Source organism: Vulpes lagopus, chromosome 2, assembly GCF_018345385.1.
Source record: "Vulpes lagopus strain Blue_001 chromosome 2, ASM1834538v1, whole genome shotgun sequence".
NCBI lineage: Eukaryota > Metazoa > Chordata > Mammalia > Carnivora > Canidae > Vulpes > Vulpes lagopus.
The window spans coordinates 69,795,976-69,817,751 of record NC_054825.1 but is presented as its reverse complement, the minus strand read 5'-3'; positions in this window follow the sequence as shown (position 1 = coordinate 69,817,751).

The following is a 21,776-nucleotide window of genomic DNA, read 5'->3' as shown; positions in this document are numbered from 1 at the left end:
GAAATTCCAAGGGTTTTGGCAGCTGTGAGCAAGGAATTGTGGATGAAGAACAAATATATATGAGAAATAAATTTTGGTCATCTGAATGCCCAAATGTATAGTTCTTATAAATTACAGTATGGCAGGCCCCAAAGGAGGGGTTGTGAGAGTTCTTTTAGGAAAGGAGCTGGATGGGCACCTTTTTCTTTCTCTTTTTAAAATTTTGATAGGTGAGGAAAGGTTAAGTGAGGTGTCAAAGGTCATAAGATGAATCCCTAGGCAACACTTGAAGTCAGGTCTCTAGTCTGATACGTAAAGAGCTTTTTCTAAAAGAACCCTCTTTCCCTGTTGGTGGGAATGCAAGCTGGTGCAACCACTCTGGAAAACAGCTTGGAGTTTCCTCAAGAAGTTAGAAATAGAGCTACCCTATGACCCAGCAATAGTGCTACTGGGTATTTACCCCAAAGATACAGATGTAGTGAAACAATGGGATACCTGCACCCCAATGTTCATAGCAGCAATGTCTATAATAGCCACACTGTCCTTTGACAGATGAATGGATAAAGAAGATGTGGTAGATATATGCAATGGAATATTACTCAGCCATCAGAAGGATGCATATCTACCATTTATATTGACATGGATGGAACTGGAGGGTATAAGTCAATTGGAGAAACACAGTTATCATATGATTTCACTCATATGTGGAATATTAGAAGTAGGGCAAGGGACCATAAGGGAAGAGGGGGAAACTGAGTGGGGAAAAATTAGCGAGGAAGACAAACCATGAGAGAGACTCCTAACTCTGGGAAACAAAGAGTTGCGGAAGGGGAGATGGGAGGGGGATAGGGTAACTGGGTGACAGGCATTAAGGAGGGCGCTTGATAAGATGAGCACTGGGTGTTATACTATATGTTAGCAAAGTGAATTTAAATTAAGAAAATCAATTTTAAAAAAGGTCCTTTTCTTTTTCACCACTTTTATGAGGTTAATTCTTTAAGGATGTTGCTCAGTCTACATTTAAAAAAATGAGAACGTTGGCCATTTTTGTTTGTTCTCACTCTAAATGTGTGTGTGTTTTTCCATAGTATTACTCTATTAGGATGAAGCAGAGGTTATTGGGGAATATTACAAGGTGAACAACAGTGTTGTTTCAACAAAAGCAAAAGCCTGCCTCCTCTGGAATAGGTCCTGCTAGTGTACCCCTGCATCATCCAGGGCTGAGTGAGGAGCTACTGTTTATAGAGTGGGAGTGGGCAAGAGTCCATCTAAAGCCTGACTTGAATGCTTCTGTTGTAGCAAGTCCAATGACCCTGGGGTAGGCAGCTTCTAAGCTGGTTTCCAGTGAGACCCAAGTCCTGGCATTCAGGCCCTTGGGTTTTCCCCTCCCTTTGAGTGTGGGCTGGGCTAGGTGATTCGCTTCTAACTGATAGAATGATGATCTATGAGCAAGGGTTATGGTGTGGCACATTTGAGATAAGGTTACACAAAGACTTTGGCCTCCCTCTTGCTCCCCTTTTTAGTTATCTTGCTTGCTCACTCATTCTTAGGGAAGCTAGCTGCCATGTTGTGAGCTGCCCTATGGAGAGGCTCACATAGCAAGTAAACAAGGGAGGAGGCTTCCAGTCAACAGTTGGTGAGAGCTGAGGCCCTCAGTCCAACAGCACTCAAGGAACCGAATCTTACCAACACCCAAATGAGTGAGCCTGGAAGTGGTTATGTTCCTCTTGTGACTGCGGCCTGTGAGGGACCCTGAGTCAGGGGACCCAGCTAAGCCACACCTGGGTTCCTGACCCACAGAAACCATGAGATAAAAGTGTGCATTTTTAAAGAACTACTAAATATTGGGGTGATTTCTTACACGGCAATAGATAATGAATGCAGACACACACGTTCACTTTTGCTGAAGTGTAGTTGTTAGAGGGCTGTGGTAGTGTTCTATCCTGCGTTCCCACCTTAGTATTTTTTAGAATTATAAGCTTCTGCCTGGTACAAGAATATTCTTTGCCACAGGTGTGAATTAATCTTTGGACAGCTTTACTGCCTCACATTTAGCACTCATGAGATTCTGATAGTCAACAACCTTCACAGCATCAGCCATGGCCTTGTATCGCTGGAGTTCTGAGGTGATAAAATGTTTACAGACAAGCATCTGAAGCACATTGAGAATAATGATTTTTCCCCCCAAAGCTTCCAACATTAATAGGTTACCTTCACCATCAAGCATTGCCTACTTATTTTGCAATGCACAGTAAGACTTGGAGCACATATAAATTCTATGGAAGACCCCTTGAATTTCCACATGGTTTTGGGCATTTTAACGCACTTGCTGTCCCCTGCCATTTGAGATCTACACACTAGGATATTCAGAAGCAATCTATCCCATGCTTTTTCCTCTGCTCAGTTATGTGAAGTGCTCAGTTAGGCAGGGATTATGCATGGGGACACTCAGCCTTGGTGCCTAGGGCTATCTATCGTAGTGTCTACACCCAGAGATTGTTTCTGATGTTAGTGCTGCGGAAATACACAAGCTACCCCCAGAAGTTGTTAATTGCTTGAAAGGATTGGGAATTATGTAACAAAAGAGCTGCCAAAGATGTGGCTTTTGAGTATATCTGCTAAACAAACATGAGACATCCTGCAAAGGGATAGTAGAAATAGCAAAGACTTGGGAATTGGATGCATCTGAGCTCAAATTTTGGCATTATTGCTTACTAGCGTGTGACTTGAGGCATGTCACTTATTCTCCGGAGCTTCAGTTTCATTATCTATAAAGTGGGTAATAATAAATGATTTGAAAGATTGTTATAATTTGTTTAATAAGGTAAAACTTAAACTGCCATATATATATAAATATATAAATATATATATACTCAAAAAAGAATAATTCTTTTTGTTACCTACTGATGTCCTCCTATGAGTCTCTTAGGGTCTAGTAGGGTACCTATCAGACAGACAATACAGAACTCTGGTTCTTCAGATGCTGATAAAGCAAAGCAGGGAAGTGCTTCAGCGATACAAATATCATAGCTTTGCTTTGGGTGGGGTTGCTCAGATACTGTATTTCTGTGAATTAAGAATTTACAGAAGTTAGAAAATCCTTACCAAAGGATCTTCCTCCTTTTTGAGAGAGTGAGCAGTGTACCTTGATTTCTTTTTCCAATTAGCAACGAAAAATAATCTTCCCTGCCTTTTAAAGTCTTTTTATTTTGAAATAATTTCAAATATACAGGCAAGTTGTGACCCACAGAATAGAAAGTTGCACGAAGGACTCCTGTATGTAGTTCACCCAGATTCACCTGGTGTTAGTATTTTACCACACTGGCTTTCTCTCTCTCTCATTCTACCTACCTGTATAAAATGATTATTTTTCTGAACCATTTGATAGTAAGCTGCAGACATATGCCCCTTTACCTCTAAATATTTCAGCACAGATTTCCTAATTCTGTTACATAACTCAGCACAATGATTAAAAAATTTAACATTGCAGTAATACTGTGATCTAATACACATCCCATATTCAAACTTCCAACTGTCCTAATAGTGTCTTTTATGGCTATTATTTTCTCTGGTCCAGGATTTAACACAGGATCAAACATTGCATTTCGTTGTCAGGTCTTTTTAGTCCTTTAATCTGGGATAGCCCTTCAGCCTTTGTCTTTATGACACTGACATTTTTGAAGAGTACAGGCCACAACTTTCTAGAATGTCCTTCAATTTGGATTTGTCTGATGTTTCTTCGTAATTAGATTCAGTTATATATTTTTGGCAGGAATATAATAGAAATGCATCACATCAGGAGGCACTTGATGTCAGATTGTCTCATTACTGGTGATATTAACATTGATCACTTGGTAAGATGGTGTCTCTCAGGTTTTTGGGCTGTGAAGTTACTATTTTCCTCTTTGTAATTAATGAATAATTTTAGGGAGATACTTCCCTGCCATTTTTTGAGCATTTACTAAATACCAGGCTGTTTTAGTACTATGCATACTGTACCTCATTTAATTCTCACAACAAAATATGAAGATGTTTATTTCTGTAGTCCCACTTCTTCCTCTTTCATTTTACAGATGAGAAAACTAAGGGCTGTCTAAGGTCATACAACATGGCTGTCTGTGACTCCAAAGTCTGTATATATAATATTCGTATATATAATGTGTTCTAGGACTAGTCAAGCATCCAGAACTCTTTTTGTCCAGAGCCCATTGTTCACCTTAGGTCAGCTTGTGTCTTTAGTAGAAACTAAAGAGATTGCCTTCATGTTTCATAACTAAGATGAGAAGGATTGAAGGAACACAAACTCTTTGCTCTAGCCATTTAGATAAGAACAGACTGGGTTGGTCAACCGACTCAGGACTGTCCATACATATTTATAGTGTACAACACTCTATGGTTTGCAAGATGAAACTGACTCTTTGTGCTATGCTGTGAGAGTGTGCATATGCCCTGGTCATTCACCATGATTAGAAGACTTAACAAGTCACTACTCAAGTGGCAATACCAAGGGGAGGTATTGCTTGTCATGTTATGATACTTTTTTTAAAAGAGGAGATCCATGACAACAGACTTCGGAAAAACGAAAGTTATGAGGGATACAGGGGCATTACGTAAAGAAAAAATGATCAGTTCTCCTATGTGTGTGCACCTATCAACAAAGAGTCAAAATATTTGAGGCAAAGACTGATAGAACTGCAAGGAAAAATAGATAAAACCACTATTACAGTTGGAGACTTCAGTGCCTCTCTATCAGAAATGGACAGATCAGGGGATCCCTGGATGGCTCAGCAGTTTAGCGCCTGCCTTTGGCCCAGGGCGTGATCCTGGAGTCCCGGGCTGGAGTCCCATGTTGGGCTCCCGGCATGGAGCCTGCTTCTCCCTCTGCCTGTGTCTCTGCCTCTTTCTCTCTCTCTCTCTCTCTGTCTATCATGAATAAATAAATAAAATCTTAAAAAAAAAAAAAGAACTGGACAGATCTAGCAGGCAGGAATCACTAAAGACATAGCTGAACTCAGTAGCACCCAAAATCAACTGGATCTAATTGACATCTGTCAAATACTTCATTCAGTAACAGTAACAGCAGAATACACACTCTTCTCAAGTTCACCTGGAACATCCACCAAAGTGGAGCACATTCTGGGCCATAAAACACACCTTAACAAATTTAAATGAGTAGAAGTCATACAATGTCTGCTATCAGACACAATGGCATTAAACTAGAAATCAACAGCAGAAAGATCTCAGGGAAATCTTCAAAGATTAAACAACTTCTAAAGCACTTCTAAAGAACACATGAGTCAGAGAAGAAATCCCAAAAGAAATTAAAAGCATGTTTTGAACTAAACAAAATGAAAACACAACTTATAAAAATTTGTGGGATTCAGTGAAAGCAGTACTGAGAGAAAAATTTATAGCATTGAATGCATGTATTAGAACAGAAGAAAGATCTGAAGTTAATTATCTATGCTTTCATCTTAAGAAACTAGGAAAAAGAAGAATAAATTAAATCCCAAGTAAGAAGAAGAAAGGAAATAATAAAAATTAGAGAAGAAATCTAGGAAATTGAAGATAGGAAATCAATAGAGAAAATCATCAAAACCAAAAAGTGGTTCCTTGAAAAGGTCAATAAAATTGATAAGCCTATAGCTAGGCTAATTAAGAAAAAAGAGAGAGGGCACAAATTACTAATGTCAGAAGTGAGAGGGGACATCATTACAAATTCCATGGATATTAAAAGGATAATACAGGTATATTATGAACAACTTCATGCCCACAAATTTGATAATATAGCTGAAACAGACCATTTCCTTGAAAGACACCCTCTGTTAAAACTTACACAAAAAATAGACAATCCCCAAAGGCCTATATCTATAAAGACATTGAATCAATGATTAATACACTTCTAAAATAGAAAGTAGTGGGCCCAGATAGGTTCACTGGTGAATTCTACCAAACATTTAAGGACAAAATTACAACCAGTTCTCTATAATCTCTATATCTCTTACAAGCATAGGAAATATTTCCTAAATTACTCTGAGGCCAGCATTATCCTAAAACCCAAACCAGACAAAGACATTATGAAAAAAGAAAACTATAGACCAGTATGTGTTATGAATATAGATGCAAAATTCCTGAACAAAATATCAAAAAGCCAAATTAAACGGTATATAAAAAGAATTACATACCACAACCAATTGGGATTTATCCCAGGTATGCAAGTCTTGTTCAGTTTGAAAATCAATTAATGTAATCCATCACATCAACAGGCTAAAGAAGAAAAATCACATAATCACATCAATAGGTGAAGAAAAAGTATTTGACAAAATTTGACACTCATTCGTGATAAGAACTCTGTATATGAGGAATAGAGGAGAATTTCCTCAACTTGATAAAAAGTATCTGCAAAAACCTACGGTTAACATCATACTTAACAGGAAGAGACTCAAAGCTTTCCCTCTAAATTAGGAACAAAGCAAGGACGTCCCCTCTCATCACTCCTTTTCAATGTTGTATTGGGAGTCCTAGCTAATTCAATGAGACCCCCCCAAATATATTGTTGAAAAGGAAGAAATAAAACTGTCTTTGTTTGAATATGATATGATTGTTTATATAGAAAATCTGGAAGAGTTGACAAGTGTAAGTTCCTGGCTTTTTTTTTTTTTTTTTAAATGTAATGCAAGTGCCTGACTTAAGCTTTTTTTTTTTTTTTTTTAAGATTTTTAATTTATTTGTTAGAGACAGAGAGAGAGAGAGAGAGAGAGAGGCAGAGACATAGGCAGAAGGAGAAGCAGGCTCCATGCAGGGAGCTCAATGTGGGACTCGATCCAGGGACTCCAGGATCACACCCTGAGCTGAAGGTAGATGTTCAACAGCTGAGCCACCAGGCATCCCAACTGACTTAAGCTCTTGATTGTAAAGGCAACCATTTCGAAGACAGCTGGCTACTTTGAATAAATGCGTTGCCAGCCACGGGACCAGATAAAGAGTCAAGCCACCGCACACCCCCCCTCCAGTTTCATTTTGTTTTAGAGACTGCTGCTTGGCTTAGATTACTCACCATTTGACTTTCTGTTTTTCCCTTCTTGTGCATTGATTCCTACTCCTTTGTTAAATTCACCAAGAAAGAATAAATCATAAAACTATAGGCCTTCACTCTCCACCCCAATAAAAGCAGAACCGTAGGTCCACACTCTCTTTCTCTACCCATGACGTTACTGCGTGGCCCCAGGTGTGCTGTGTACTCTCTAGGTGTTGTGAGTTATAACCTTGTCATTCAACATTTCCTGATAGTTACTGCTGAGGGTGTCTTGCAATCATAATAAAAGCAACATAGGAACGCCTGGGTGGCTTAGTGGTTGAGCATCTGCCTTCGGCTCAGAGTATGAACCCTGGATCTGGGATCGAGTCCCACATTGGGCTCCTTTGGGAGAGCCTGCTTCTCCCTCTGCCTGTGTCTCTGCCTCTCTGTCTTTCTCTCTGTGTCTCTCATGAATAATAATAATAAAAAAAGCCACAAGGGCCAGTCTAGTCACTACATTGGTTCTAAAGGAGATGCAGGCTGCAGGTGACTGCCCCCAGGCATTTCTAACCCATAGCATCACTATCCATAGGCTGAGAACTGTACTAAACAAAAAAATCTGAAATTAGTAAGTGATAACAAGGTTGTAGAATACAAGGTTCATATACAAAAGTCAATTGCTTTCCTATATACCAGCAATGAACAAGAGGAATTTGAAATTAAAAACACAATACCATTTATATTAGCACCCCCAAAATGAAGTTCTTAGAAATAAATCTAACAAAATATGTATAAGATCTATATGAGGAAAACAAAACTTTGATGAAAGATGTCAAAGAAGAATGAAATAATGTAGTGATAGTTTATGTTCAGGGATAGGGAGACTCAGTATTGTCAGGTGTCAGTTCTTCCCAACTTGATCTGTAGATTCAATGGAACCACAAAGTCTCAGCAAGTTATATTGTAGATATTGACAATCTGATTCTAAAGTTTATGTGGAGAAGCAAAAGACCCAGGAGAGCCAACTCAATTTTGAAGGAAAAGAACAAAGGCAGAGGTTGACTTCAAGATGAATTATAAAACTACAGTAATCAAGACAGTGGGGTGCTGATAAAAGAATAGGCAAATAGATCAATGGTACAAAACAGAGAGCCCAGAAATAGACTCACCAGATATAATCAACTGGTTTTTGACAAAGGAGCCAAAGCAATACAATGGGGTAAAGATAGTCTTTTCAACAAGTAATGTTGGAACAACTGGACATCCACATGCAAAAAAAAAAAAAAAAAATCTGGACATAGACCTTATATTCTTCACAAAAATTAACTCAAAATGTGTCCTATAAACCACAGAATTATAAAACTCCTACCAGATAACATAGGAGAAAATTTAGATGACCGTGGGTTTAGTAATGACTTTTTAGGTATGACCAAGACATGATCAGTGAAAGAATTGATAAGCTGAACTTCATTAAGATAAAAACAAACAAACAAACAAACAAACAACTCTGCTCTGTGAAAGACACCATCAGGACAATGAGAAGCCAAGCCACAGAGTGGTAGAAAATATTTGCAAAGACATAGCTGATAAAGGATTACTAACCAAAAAATATACAAGTCTTGAAAACTCAACAATAAGAAAATGAACAACCCAATTAAAAAATAGGCAAAAAACTTGAACAGATACCTCGCCAAAGAAGATATACAGATGGCAAATAAGCATATGAAATGATGCCCTACATTATGTGCCATTAAGAAAATGCAAATTAAAACAATAATGAGATAACACCACAAGCCTATTAGGATGACCAAAATTCAGAACACTGTCAGCATCAAATGCTGGCAAAGATGTCAAGCAAGTACTCGCATTCGTTACTGGTTAGTATTCAAAATAGCCTAGTCAATTTGGAAGACAATTTGGTAGTTTTGTAGAAAACTAAATATACTCTTACTGGATGGCCCAGCAATTCTGCTCCTTGGTATTTACTCAAAGGAGATGAAAACGTATATCCACATAAAAACCTACACGTGGATATTTATAGCAGCTTTATTCATAATTGCCCAAACTTGGAAGCACCAATTTGTCCTTCAGTAGGTAAGTGGATAAATGAACTGTGGTACATCCAGATAATGGAAAATTATTTAGTTCAAAAATTATTTAGTTCAAAAAGTCAGTGAGCTAGCAAGGCATGAAAAGACATGGAGGAAACATAAATGCATATTACTAAGTGAAAGAAGCCAATTTACATATTATGTGATTCCAATTATGTGACATTCTTGAAAAGGCAAAACTTGTGGAGATAGTGGAAACATCAGTGGTCACTAGCAGTTACTGGGGAGGGTAGGATGAAGAGGTGGAGCACAAAGGATTTTTAGGACAGTGAAACTATTCTGTATGATACTGTAATGGTGGATGCATGTCATCGTACATTTGTTGGAGCCCATAGGATATATAACTCCAGAGATGAATCCTAAGGTAAACTATGGACTTTGGATGATGATAATGTGTCAATGTAGGTTCCTCAACCTTAAATGTATCACTCTTGGGCAGCCCCGGTGGCGCAGTGGTTTAGCGCCGCCTGCAGCCCAGGGTGTGATCCTGGAGACCTGGATCTAGTCCCATGTCAGGCTCCCTGCATGGAGCCTGCTTCTCCCTCTGCCTGTGTCTCTGCCTCTCTCTGTGTCTCTATGAACAAATAAATAAAATCTTTTAAAAAAGTGTATCACTCTAGTGGGGGATGTTGATAATGGGGACATCTCTTGCATGTGTGGGGACAGGGGGTATATGGAACTCTCTATACCTGTCATTCAATTTTTCTGTGAACCTAAAACTGCTCTTAAAAAATAGTCTATTAAAAAAAGTGGATCCTGATACAGTTGAGTGTCTTTATTTTCCTTAATGACTACAATAAATTTTTCAGGATGTCTCACCAATTAATGACAATGTATATACTTAGATTTTGTTAAATTCAGTGATTATTTGAGGAAGGAGACAGATGGGAAGGGAAAGGAATAGAGAAAGTTGAGGAGGTGAAATTATAAAGAGAGAGAGAGAGTGTATAGGTCTGGAATGTGTGTGTATGTGTATTAAAGGAAAAAAGGCCCAGCCTGAAAAAACAAAATGCTTCTTTCAGCCTTTTCTGACAGCAACATTTTGCATTTTGAACTGTGGGCATACAAGGAAATGGCTTGCCCTTTGATTCTCGCCCCAGGGCAGCCTGGGCTGTGGAAGGATGCACTGCCTCTGAGAGTAGAAGTTTCTTCTTCTTCTTCTTCTTCTTTTTTTTTTTTTTTTTTAAGATTTTATTTATTTATTCATGAGACACACACACACACAGAGGGCAGAGACACAGGCAGAGGGAGAAGCAGGCTCCATGCAGGGAGCCCGACATGGGACTGGATCCTAGGTCTCCAGGATCACACCCTGGGTTGAAGGCAGCGGTAAACCGCTTAGCCACCCAGGCTCCCCAGAAGTTTCTTCTTGATCCCATAAACTGCCTGTCAAGGCCCAAGCCCGGCCCCGAGGTCTGCTCCTTGCCATTGTTTTCAGTTTTCGGGCTCAACCACTGGACACCACCTGCAACCAACTTCAAGAGGTAGCCCCGGTAGGGGAGGGGCACCTGGGTGGCTCAGTGGTTGAATAACTACCTTTGGCTCAGGTCGTGATTCCAGGGTCCTGAGATTGAGTCCTGCATCAGGCTCCCTGCATGGAGCCTGCTTCTCCTTTTGCCTTTGTCTCTGCCTCTCTCTCTCTGTGTCTCTCATGAATAAACGAATAAAATCTTAAAACAACAACAAAAAAGAGGTAGCTTGGGGTCAGGATGGCAGTGGAGCTTAACCCTCAGCCATCCATGTGATGGCCTATGAAAATGACAGGTGAAGACGTTGAGGAAAACCACTTTCTTCTGGAAGGCACACATTTAGTCAGTAAAAAAGGGATGAGAAGAAATAGGAAAAGATTCTCTAGATATCCAATGGCAGTTATCCTTGTGGAAGGAAGTGGCCGGGACTGTGGGGGACCATGGAGGCCACAGAGTCTGAGGCTGCTTGAGTTGTGTGAGGAGACCGAGTGACAGGACTGTCCCCAGAGATGGCCGCCTCATCAGTACCAGCAGAGTCATGCGGTAAGAGGGATCAGTCAAGGAATTGGACTAGATGCCTTGAGAAAAGTCTCTTCTAATGTGAATCTCTCAGGGAAGATGAAAGTGGAGGGGAAGGAAGCCAAAGCCAGAGAAAGGTAGGAGAGAGAGGAAGAGGGAAACAGAAAAAGAAAAACAGTGAGAACCTGGTGACAAAGTAGAAGGCTTTACACTTTCAAAACCAGTCTCCTTAAAGTTCTTGACTGAGCTATTATTTTAAATTAGAGAATAGGATCAGGTCATTCACCCACTTAAGGGATCATTAAGTGTTGATAGAAACATTTATGCATAAATAAGTGGCTAAATTAAAAAATAGGTAACAGGAATAATTGAGAATGTTGCTGATAAGGTTGGATTTGTGTCTTACTAATGATTTATCAAAGTATTTGTCACACTGAAGAAGTTTTCAGAGATGGAGTAAAATATACCAGCCTGTGTGTCTTCATGACACTAACTGGGGGGTCTCAGCCTGTTAACATGCTTCCCACATCCCTACCTGTCCTAATTTGTTCAGGCTGCCATACAGAATACCATAGACTGCGTGGCCATAAATTGGGTAGGAAGTCTAAGATCAAGGCACTGGCAGATTTGGTGTCTGGTGAGGCCTAATTCCTGTTTTGGAGATGCTATAACCTCACATTGCAGAAGGGGCAAGAAATCTCTCTGGAGTCTTTTTTGTAAGGGTGGAGCTCTCATGACCTGATTGCCTCCCAAAGGTCCCACTTCCAAATACCATCTCATTGGGGATTACATTTCACTGTGTGAATTTTGGAGGGAGACACACACATGCAGTCCATAGCATCACCTCCCGTGTGTGCCCCGATTATCTTAGGGTCTGATGACTATGAAAGAATGGTCAAAATTGTAAATTACTAGGCTCACGTGAGGAATGTATTATTGCTCTAATCCTATCTTATAGCATCAATGGCAGGCATATATAAAATCATTTCTGTTTTTCACAAGAAAAAAGTGATGTTTAGTGACATAGGTGGTTCACCCAAAGCCACTTGAGAGGTAGAAACAGGAAGTGATCTTGAGGTAACCAGGTGGTCCTGTCTTCCATTCTTAGCTCTGCTCTTTAAGCTCAGTTCAGCGATTTATTTTATGGCTGGATCTCTGTATTGTCTGAGTCCTTTGAGGACGGTGTTGAAAAATACCAGTGTTGAGCCTGGGCCCAGACCAATTCAGCTAGAACTTGAGATGGGAGCCCAGCATCAGTTTTTATTAAAATCTCCTCAGGTGGTTCTAATGAATGAAGGTGGCGAACCTCTGATGTAAGCTGTCTTGAATGATTGGATGTTGGTTTTGTCAGAGACAACCAAGTAACATTTGTGGGAGCTATGGGGCTGGTGTGGGGCTCCCCTCCTTCTGTGATGCTAACTGGCCCTAGCCAGCACTGTTCCTCTGACTCCTACATGGATCATCTACAGAGGTTAGCAGTTTGATAGAGAAGCAGGCAATCCCAAAGGGTATGTCCCTAGTGACAGGAAACCTAAGAGGGGAGTTGAACCAGTAATGGGGCTTCTTGTGGCCAAGAACTGGTCCTGCTGCTTGGATAGGGGGACCTGGTGAAAAGATAGGACTGCTGGGGGAGGCAGAGCTACAGAGGGAGGTTGGTAAGGTGAAGGATGTGGAAAGCAGTGTGAAGTGGGTGAGCAGGAATGTCCTGGTGAGTAGAGGTGGGGAGATGGATGGGGCTCAGGCCTCGGGTATTGGTGGCCTGGACACAGTGGTCAAAATTGTGCCACGGCAGAGTCAGCTATATAGAACTCAAGGTTAGTCCATCAGGTGAAGAGTGGAACTCAACACTGGGGCAGAAGAGCCACAGCACTGGGGTCCCAGAACGAAGATGCAAACACAGAGATGAACCTACAGGCTGGGAGCAGTGGGGGCCTCTGCACTGCCCTCCTGCCCATCTAAGCTGCATGAGGAAGACCCTCCCTGCCTGCCCATTTAGCCTGCTTCTAACCATATAATTAGTGGGCCCTGGGGCAGAATGAAAATGTGAAGCTCCTTGTTCAAAAATCAGGGAAGAGTGATGATGTTCAAAGTACCAAAACAGAAAGCTTTTTCTTTTCTCTGATGGTCTCTCCCACAATTTGTCATAGTGATTTATTTTTATTTTTAAAATATTTTGTGATGATTTTATTTGCTATTTACCATCTTTTTAAGTTGAGTCAAATTGAAATTTAAGATTATTAGCACAGATTTTACTCTTCAACTTCATATTACACAATGCCAGTTTTATTTATTTATTTTTTAAAATTTAAATTCAATTTGCCAATATATTAATATAACACCCAGTGCTCATCACGTTATGGGCCCTCCTTAATGCCCATCACCCAGTTGCAAGGCCAGGTTGATTGGTTGATTGATTTTAAAATTTTATTTATTTATTCATGAGAGACACACGGAGGCAGAGACACAGGCAGAGAGAGAAGAAGGCTCCCTGTAGGGAGCCCAATCTGGAATTTGATCCCAGGATCCTGGATCATGCTCTGAGCTGAAGGCAGATGCTCAACCTTTGAGGCACCCAAGCATCCCATGATGCCAGTTTTAAATGCAAATATAAGAGCATTCAACTCCTATGTAGAACCACCAAAGTTACACAATTTGTATTTCATGCAAAATACATGCATAAGTATTTTGTTCTGACCAGAACAGTGGAAACACTACACTAAACTAACTCAACTGTTTTCATTCACTTTGTGATATGTACACATTGTACCAACACACTCTACCTCTTTCTTGCTAAGTTGTAAGGAAGGAGTAAGAAGAGAACTGTGGGTTGTACTATCTTTTCCTTTTTCTTTTATGTCATCATTTTCAGTGGGAGTGATTGGAAGTTACTGGTAACTTCCAAGGAACACAGTAACACAAGTAAGAAAGGGTATGACAGGGTTCCTTGGTCATTCCACTTTCTTAGGAAGACCATTGGCTTCTTTGTTCAAAGCAAATTCTGGTTTGAATGAAAATTATGGCTCCTGGGGGCTGTCAGTGCCCCCCCAAACTCTGTTGTAGACATAATATGTACCTTGTAGTCACTTGGAGTCTCACTGATGCATCATGGGTCCACGCAAATTCCATGTTCATGGGGCATCAAGAATGCTCTATGCTGACAGAGTGGCAAGGAAATGACAGACTATGTAGATCACGCACATTACCTCTGCACACGTGCATGCTCCACTGTCCCATGGGGCTTCACTTAAAAAAACCAGTTCAAAGATGAGGATTTCTAGGCAAGAGCAGCAGAACATTAAACCAAGCACAAGATCCTCCTGTGGGCAGGACCCCGAGTGACTGGTCAGGTTGTATGTCCATGAAGCTGGCCCTGCTGAAAAGGACAAGCTGCCCCTGGTAGAAGTGCTCACAAGAGCAGGGAACAGAGGTTGTCTTTTTGTAACCCAACATGATTTCCTTCTGGTTTTATTTTAATTTGGATTTTTAAAATCAAGTTGCTCATTTTTATTTAGAAATGTTATCACTTCTGTAATTAACCTCACATTACAAGCCAAATCAGCTCCTGCCTAGATTAATTTGAGCAGGGGAATACAGAGCTGGGTGAGGAGCAGGATTAGCAGCTGGGGAAGTCAGAAATCCCTGAAAAGCTGTCAATCAGGCTTGTTGGATGGAGCAGAGGGAAAAGCTAAATGCCTCGTTACCACATCTGAGAAGCCATTGTGAGAATGGACCAGCGCTGGACTGGGTGACCCAGCTGGGTGGAGAGGGTAAGGAGGAAAGAAGTCGAAACAGACCCTGGGGGGTTTCAGCAGAGATGATGGGGTAGCTAGCTGTCTTGGCTGGTGGCCTAGGGAGCCTCGGGAGGGTCCAGGCAGGTATCCAGGACTGTGCATGACAGAGTCTGACCTCATTACTGGCAGTAGGTTTAAAGGATAAGATGCTAGTTTCTGGGGAACAAGCAAGGCTGATTCCAGCTCCCAGAGGACCTAGAGGCAAGGAAGGTGAGGACTCAGGAGTCCTGGGGACAATATGGACAATGGTATGTAAGGCAAGTTTTATTGTAAGAAGCAAGGCAAGAAGAAGTCCTGGCACTGGATCTGGCTATAAGGTTAGGGCAAGGACACCCCCAGGCTCCCCAGATGTGAGTCCCTGAGCCCCAGTGGTCCTTCCATTTCTCTAACTTCAGGGTCAGCCTTATAGCCCGAGGAAGGGCGAAGTGGTCCCAACTGGGAGTTTGAAAACTTTCAGGACTGGGGAGGCATGTTACCTGCATGTATTTTATCAGCTAAAAAAAGCATTGGTTTGCTCCCTGATTTATATTTTGTATATTGGATCAAACAACACTTTAACCACTGTTGCCCAAAGAGAACGTGGTTGCAAATGGTCCCGAAACCATACATCCATGTTAGTCTGTTAAGCAATTCTGGGCCCTTGGAATTCACCTAATTGTGTGCTAGTCTTTTCCAATCAGGAGTCCTAGTGCTTTAAGCATTACACACATGATACACAAACACATAGATAAAAATTCACAAGGCAAATCGTTTGAAATTGACAAACTGCAAATCAGTCAATCTATGGATGGGAATCAGTAAGCTACTATTAAATATTCAGTAATTTCCAACCTGTAGCCTGTGGCCAATGCTTAATGTGCGCAATCAAATGGCACACTTCTTTATCTGGCTGAGTATGGATACTGTGACCTGTCACACTTCCAGAGGCTCTGGCATGGGCTGGGGTGCTGTGATTCCCCATCACTGGAGGCCAGGGTCACTTCAGGATTCACCACAGTTCTGGAAGGCTCCAAGCTACAGAAAATTGCGCTTCCTCTGAGCCAGGAATCCAAGGGTATCTTGTCACCGGGCACATGGCTGATGTGTGTGAGGGTGTGGGGCTGTGTAATTAGGGAGCCTCCACTTCCAAAAACGAGTCCATCGTTTTCTGACTATAGTTAGTGACTGCAGTGCATCTTAATTATTAACATATTGTCCCTTGGCTTCCAAATCACGACTCCTGCATCTGTTTCTTGCCTCCTCCTTTCCATAATCCATGAGTTGTGCACATTTTTGGGAAACCCAAATAACATCTCTAGCATAGGGAGAGGGAGAGGCAGGTGGTTTGAATTCTTTGGCATTTCCCTGAAGTGGACTGTAGATCTGATCTAGTGACTTAGTTCCCCATATATAATTAACTGGGAGCCCGTTCCCAGCTCCTACTGAGCTGCCTGATTTACATTGTGAAGCTAGCAGGTGCAAGGCTGGTCTGTCAGCCAATCAGAATTTCCGAGGACAGACAACACAAGGTCACAAATGAAGATTGTGTCTTGACAGGTTTTGAAGGGAAGTGAAAATAACCAGGCTTTGATCTGCACCTATGGTCACTGTGGACTCAGAAAGATGTCATTTTTAGATATTTCCTGTGTTTTCCTTTAGAGTCACAATACGTCAGGCTCAGCTAAATGAAGAACTAAATTAAAACTGTCATTTCAGTTCATAAATAACAGATGTCTAATGCATTTAATTATTTATAGTCTTGAATCTTTCAAAAATGAAAATGACTATACACATTTTTAATGCAGTTCCTGGTAATTTGCCGCCTGACTGATAAGATTTGCCAACAATCCTGGCTTGCAAACATGAAAAATAAAACTGAGACTGTCTCGTTTATTTCACGAGACTGTTTCTGTACTCTCTTGTGGCTTTAACAAAATCTAAATTAAAGTGAAATCTAATCAAAACAAAATGATGTTCATATACTCATTAATAATTGGGTTTTCTAAAAAAAATAATAAAAATAAAATAAAATAAAATAAAATAAAATAAAATAAAATAATCGGGTTTTCTGAGATCATGTAGTAGGGACCTGGGTGCCAGAGACTTTTGCACGGCTTGGACAATCAGTGCTTTATCCTTCTCCAAACTGTCTCCTTGCCAGGAGGTTGTGACTTCCCTGATCAAGTCTTAATAGAGAAAACTTACACATGGGCCCCAAGCATGCCTCCCAGATCATATTTGCAAGCTTGGTGAAAACCGAAGTATGGTTAATAAAGGCTAATGTGACTTCAGTGACACCGGGAAGGGCCCTTCTTCCCTATTAATCTCCTTTCATTTGGGTGAAAAATCTTGCGGTTTCTGTTAAGACTCCAAAATGACTTAAAATGATGACTTAAAATGGCCTGGTATGTCTGGTACTGAGAGTAATTTTTATTCAGGGGAGAGAGGAACAATGAAACAATGAAAATGTCTCAATTATTTGAGGATAACTTTCTTGGTGGGTAAAGATAAAAACATTTGCTTTTAGTCTAGTGGTATAATGAGAAGTGAATTATTTGGGGATCACAAAAACCTAAGATTGAATCTCAGTTATAACAGTTAGAAGCTGGTGTACTTGAGTAAAGTTATTTACAATCCCTAGATGGTAATTTATTTTTTCCTTCATTTCTTTGTTTCAAAAATGGGCATCATGATATCTGCCTCCCAGGGATGTTGTAAATAGAAAATGAGTATATGTCAAACACCTGTACTTAGTAGGTATACTATAAATATTAGGGATGTTTGTGTCTGGCTGGAAGAAGAGCAACAGGCTTCTAATGAGTGAAAATATTTATATTAGAAGTTCCCTAAGGTTTATTTCAGCTAAGAGTACCTGTATCAACTGCTGCCCAATACTGCTATTTTACTCATGCAAAACCCCTCATGGACTTCCCATTTCTGCTCAGTACTTCCCTTTGTGATTTCCCTGGGTCACTTTATAAGTCATTCTTGCTCAAACATGTGCTTTGGAGCAAGACTGCAAGTTTCCCCTGCAGAGAAAGACTAATTTGTCCCTAGCTTATCCATGGTCATGTGTAACCCCAGCATGGTACACACTGGTACATCTCAGAATTCCTGGCAGGCACCCCAGAGGTGGTGGCCAAAGCCTGTGTCTCACTTCCAAATGCTGGCAGGGACTACATGGAGCTCCCAGAGTATGGGGACTGTGCTGGAATGGGGAGATCATGTCTGCTTAAAATGGGGCAATGGCTTGTCTTTAGCTCAAGATGATTTTTGTCATGCCTGAATGTGGGCCCAATATTGCCAGGTCTTTAGATTTCTCAAAAGAAGACAGATAAAAAGGTATTTACATGAAAGCTTCCAAATTTTAATGGTGGCAAGCTACTCACATTAAACAAAACAAAATAAAACCTGTGAAGATCAATGCTGTGCCATCTAAACAAAGCAGGCCTGTGGCTTTCCAGTCTGACCTATGGGCTTACTGTATTTCATTGGCCAGACTCCTGGGTGCCATTTATCTCTCTGAGGTCTTAGACCTCCTGGGAGCAGCTACAATTTCTTCTTTAGTAGCTATAAAGATTTCTTTCTTTCTTTCATGGGGTTCATGACATTTTGATATAGCCATTTGGTTGCTGTAGTGATATTCATATCTATTTGTGACCATAAAAAAATAGCTATTGAACTTAAAAAAGTGAAATGATATCTTTAACCCTCAGTCCATCCCTGACTTTCAAGCCTCTACCCTCCTCCTGTCCCTGAATCTCACCCCAAGACTCCCCATAGGGAAGAGGAGCTTAGAGAGGAGAGAAGAATGTTTATAGTGTACAAATCTTGGTGAAAAAGGCTTGCATTTTAATGTTGTAAATTTTGGCTCTTTTGAGATGACCCAGCGTTAAAACAATATCTTACTTAAGATCTTGAAGAAATGGGTGTTTTAGCCCCAATTCCTCACGGCAGAGGTTGTTCCTCAAAGACTGGGATATTGTAGACTTATAGTCTCTTTTCCTAAAACTTGGGACAGATAGATTTCAGAATTCAGAATTGGTTTGAATTTTGGAAATATATTATGGAATACTTTCAGTCTCATTTGGGAAAGCACCTAATAATATCAAAACACCAATATTTCTGTAGCAAAATAGGAATATTCACATTAAGTAAGATAAACAAAGACTATAAATAGTTCCGTGTTAGGTCAGATTTTGATGCCAAATGAATTGCAGAAAAGATTCTGGTTTCGGAAATCAGATTTGCGGATGAGGGACTATAAACCTCTACAGGAATCTTAGTAGTCCTGTTGCTGTCTGGTGGCAATTTCCTTAGCATGGCCTCAATGGAAAATGCCATTTTGATCTTCTTTATCCTAATCTATGCTTCCTTATCTTACTGAATCCAGATTTACATAAAGCTATTTTAATTATTTTATTTTCTAAATCTCTACAGTGAATATATATTTGTAATTGGAAAATATTCACAATTTCATTTGAAACTGTAAAGCTGGGGCAGTAGCCTGTCCATAGCCATAGTGTGTGTGTGTGTGTGTGTCCTGCTGAAAACAACTTCAGTTTTGCTTCTCAGTGCTATAGCATGAAGCCCTGTTGTGGTTCCTTCATTAGGAAGAAGTGGAGGGAGATCCTTCCTTGCTCACCAACCTCTCATCCCCTCTTCATCCCTTGACCCTTACAGGAGTTAACAGGACTCTGTGTTTCTACATTCTTATTAAGGTAATGGCAGGACACTTTGGTTTCTGGGGGATGAAGAGGCTCCCCTGGGAGAAGAGGAGTAAGGCCTATAAAGATGGATGGATGGGTGGATGATGAGTTCATGCTGGCAATCACTTCGGAGGTAGTAGGATCTTAGAGGATGACTGCGTGGGCTCCGAATGGGTTGATAACTGATTGTGGTGGCGTTTAAAGCCCAGATTGCTTCTTGTGGAGGAAATAGAGCTGGCCTCTGCTTGAGCAAAGCTGCAAGGACCGCGGTGTCTGAAGAAGGCTGGACAGCACCACCAAGAGGCAGAGAAGGCCTCCAGAACAGATGCGGGGGTCCTTCTTGGCCCAGAGGAAAATGGAAGGGGCTTGCTTTCTGAGCTATGTAAGTTCCTGGGGGCCTTGAACCAACCAAAGGAGAATGAGGAGCTCTGAAAGGTAATGCTGGACTTGGACTAACCTTGAGAAAAACAAATGTGACATTCCCCGTACCTGAATACTGAGGCACTGTCTATAATTATTACCACGAAAAAATAGGTTTATGATATAGAAAATAATCCTATCCAGTTTGAAGAATTTGAGTATCTCTTGTTTTATTCTATAGTATTGTGTGACCTATGTAATAGTGTTATCAAACAGGGAAAAGAATGAATGGACAGAATTCTGACATGATGTGGAGATATTTGATATCTGTAGGAGGGTTGGCAGAGAGATGACAGAGAAGGAAAAAGCCATAGAAACTAGGGATTGGAGGGAATCCCTCTATAGGTTTACCAGGGGTCAAACAGCTTCTAGACAAAATCATAGTTAGTGGTTTCCAGCCTAGGATCTTTTGACCTTGAGATCGATGCTATTGTGCTGGGACTCTATGAACATTTTTTTTTTTTTAAATCTCTGAAAGTCAGACAGAAATTATGCATTGCTCTCTGAAAGGGCTGTATGGGCTGGCAAGAACACATGCTTCTTTGCTTTTGCTTAAGATTCTGTTGCTTGAGTGTGGGAATGGTGAATATGCAAACTGATCAGAAGCTATGTATGCTTCTAAGGCATATGAATAATTAATAGAAAAGTGGGGGAAACAAAGTCATCCATGAACCAGCAGGTGTAGTTTGTTTGATGATCAAAAATATCGCCAAAATACAGTATCGGGTAGGGGTATTTATAAGAGAAATCCTTAGGATAAGATCAGGAAAAGATCAGGAATGTGGACACAGTTCTGTCTTCCGTTCTCCGAGACCAGGTAGCCAGTCATTGCCTGTGACTTGCTGTCCCACTAAATGGCACCTGTCCCCATGGGCTATGCTGATGGGTGGCAGCTGACTGCCTCCCAGTAGATCTGTTGTTTAAATAATGAAATCAAGAAGGAGACTTTTGTTTTTAGAAGAGTGGAAGATTACAATTTTCCTTGTTGATGAACATTTAATCGTACAAGTTTTCTTTTTTTTTTTTTTTTAAAGATTGTATACATGTATTCATGAGAGACACAGAGAGAGGCAGAGACAGAGGCAGAGGGAGAAGCAGGCTCCCTGCAGGGAGCCCAATGTGAGACTCAGGGTCATGCCCTGAGCTGAAGGCAGATACTCAACCGCTGAGCCACCCAGGCATCCAAGTGAACTTGGACCAATTCTTTTGCAGCTTTGTTGACATAGGATTCTTTGGGTCTCTTGCCTTTTTTTCATCACCATCTTCTTTTACCATTTACTTCATTATCCTGCTGTCTGTACTCTACTTCTCTTTCCTCTGTGTACAATTTCTGTGGCTTCTGCTGCTGTCCCTCCCATTCATCCCTTCCAGCCCTGGCCTGTCGATATTTCTCCTTTATATGGTTTGATCACTTCAGACCTCCTATTATTTTCTAGGTACTATGCTGGCTCATATATGAAGTTCCCTGCAAAGACTAGTCACTAAGTGAACGTTTACCTCTTTCTACCATTCTTACTGACTTCTCATGCAGAATAAATCTTATTTCACCCTTTCTGTGTGAAGCCATGTTATTAGGGCACAGAAAAGTCTCATAGCTACTCATAGTGGTGGAGCTATGTGGGGAAGAATATGCACACATGCTCTTACATATCTGTCCCAGCATTCCTAAAGGTGCCTGGCCATGGGGGAGTGTGCAGCAGAATACAGTCGGGATTCTGCTCACAGTCTAACTCTTCTACAGGGCCTGTGGGGTCTCCCTGTGGAGCCCTTGGTCCGGTGCA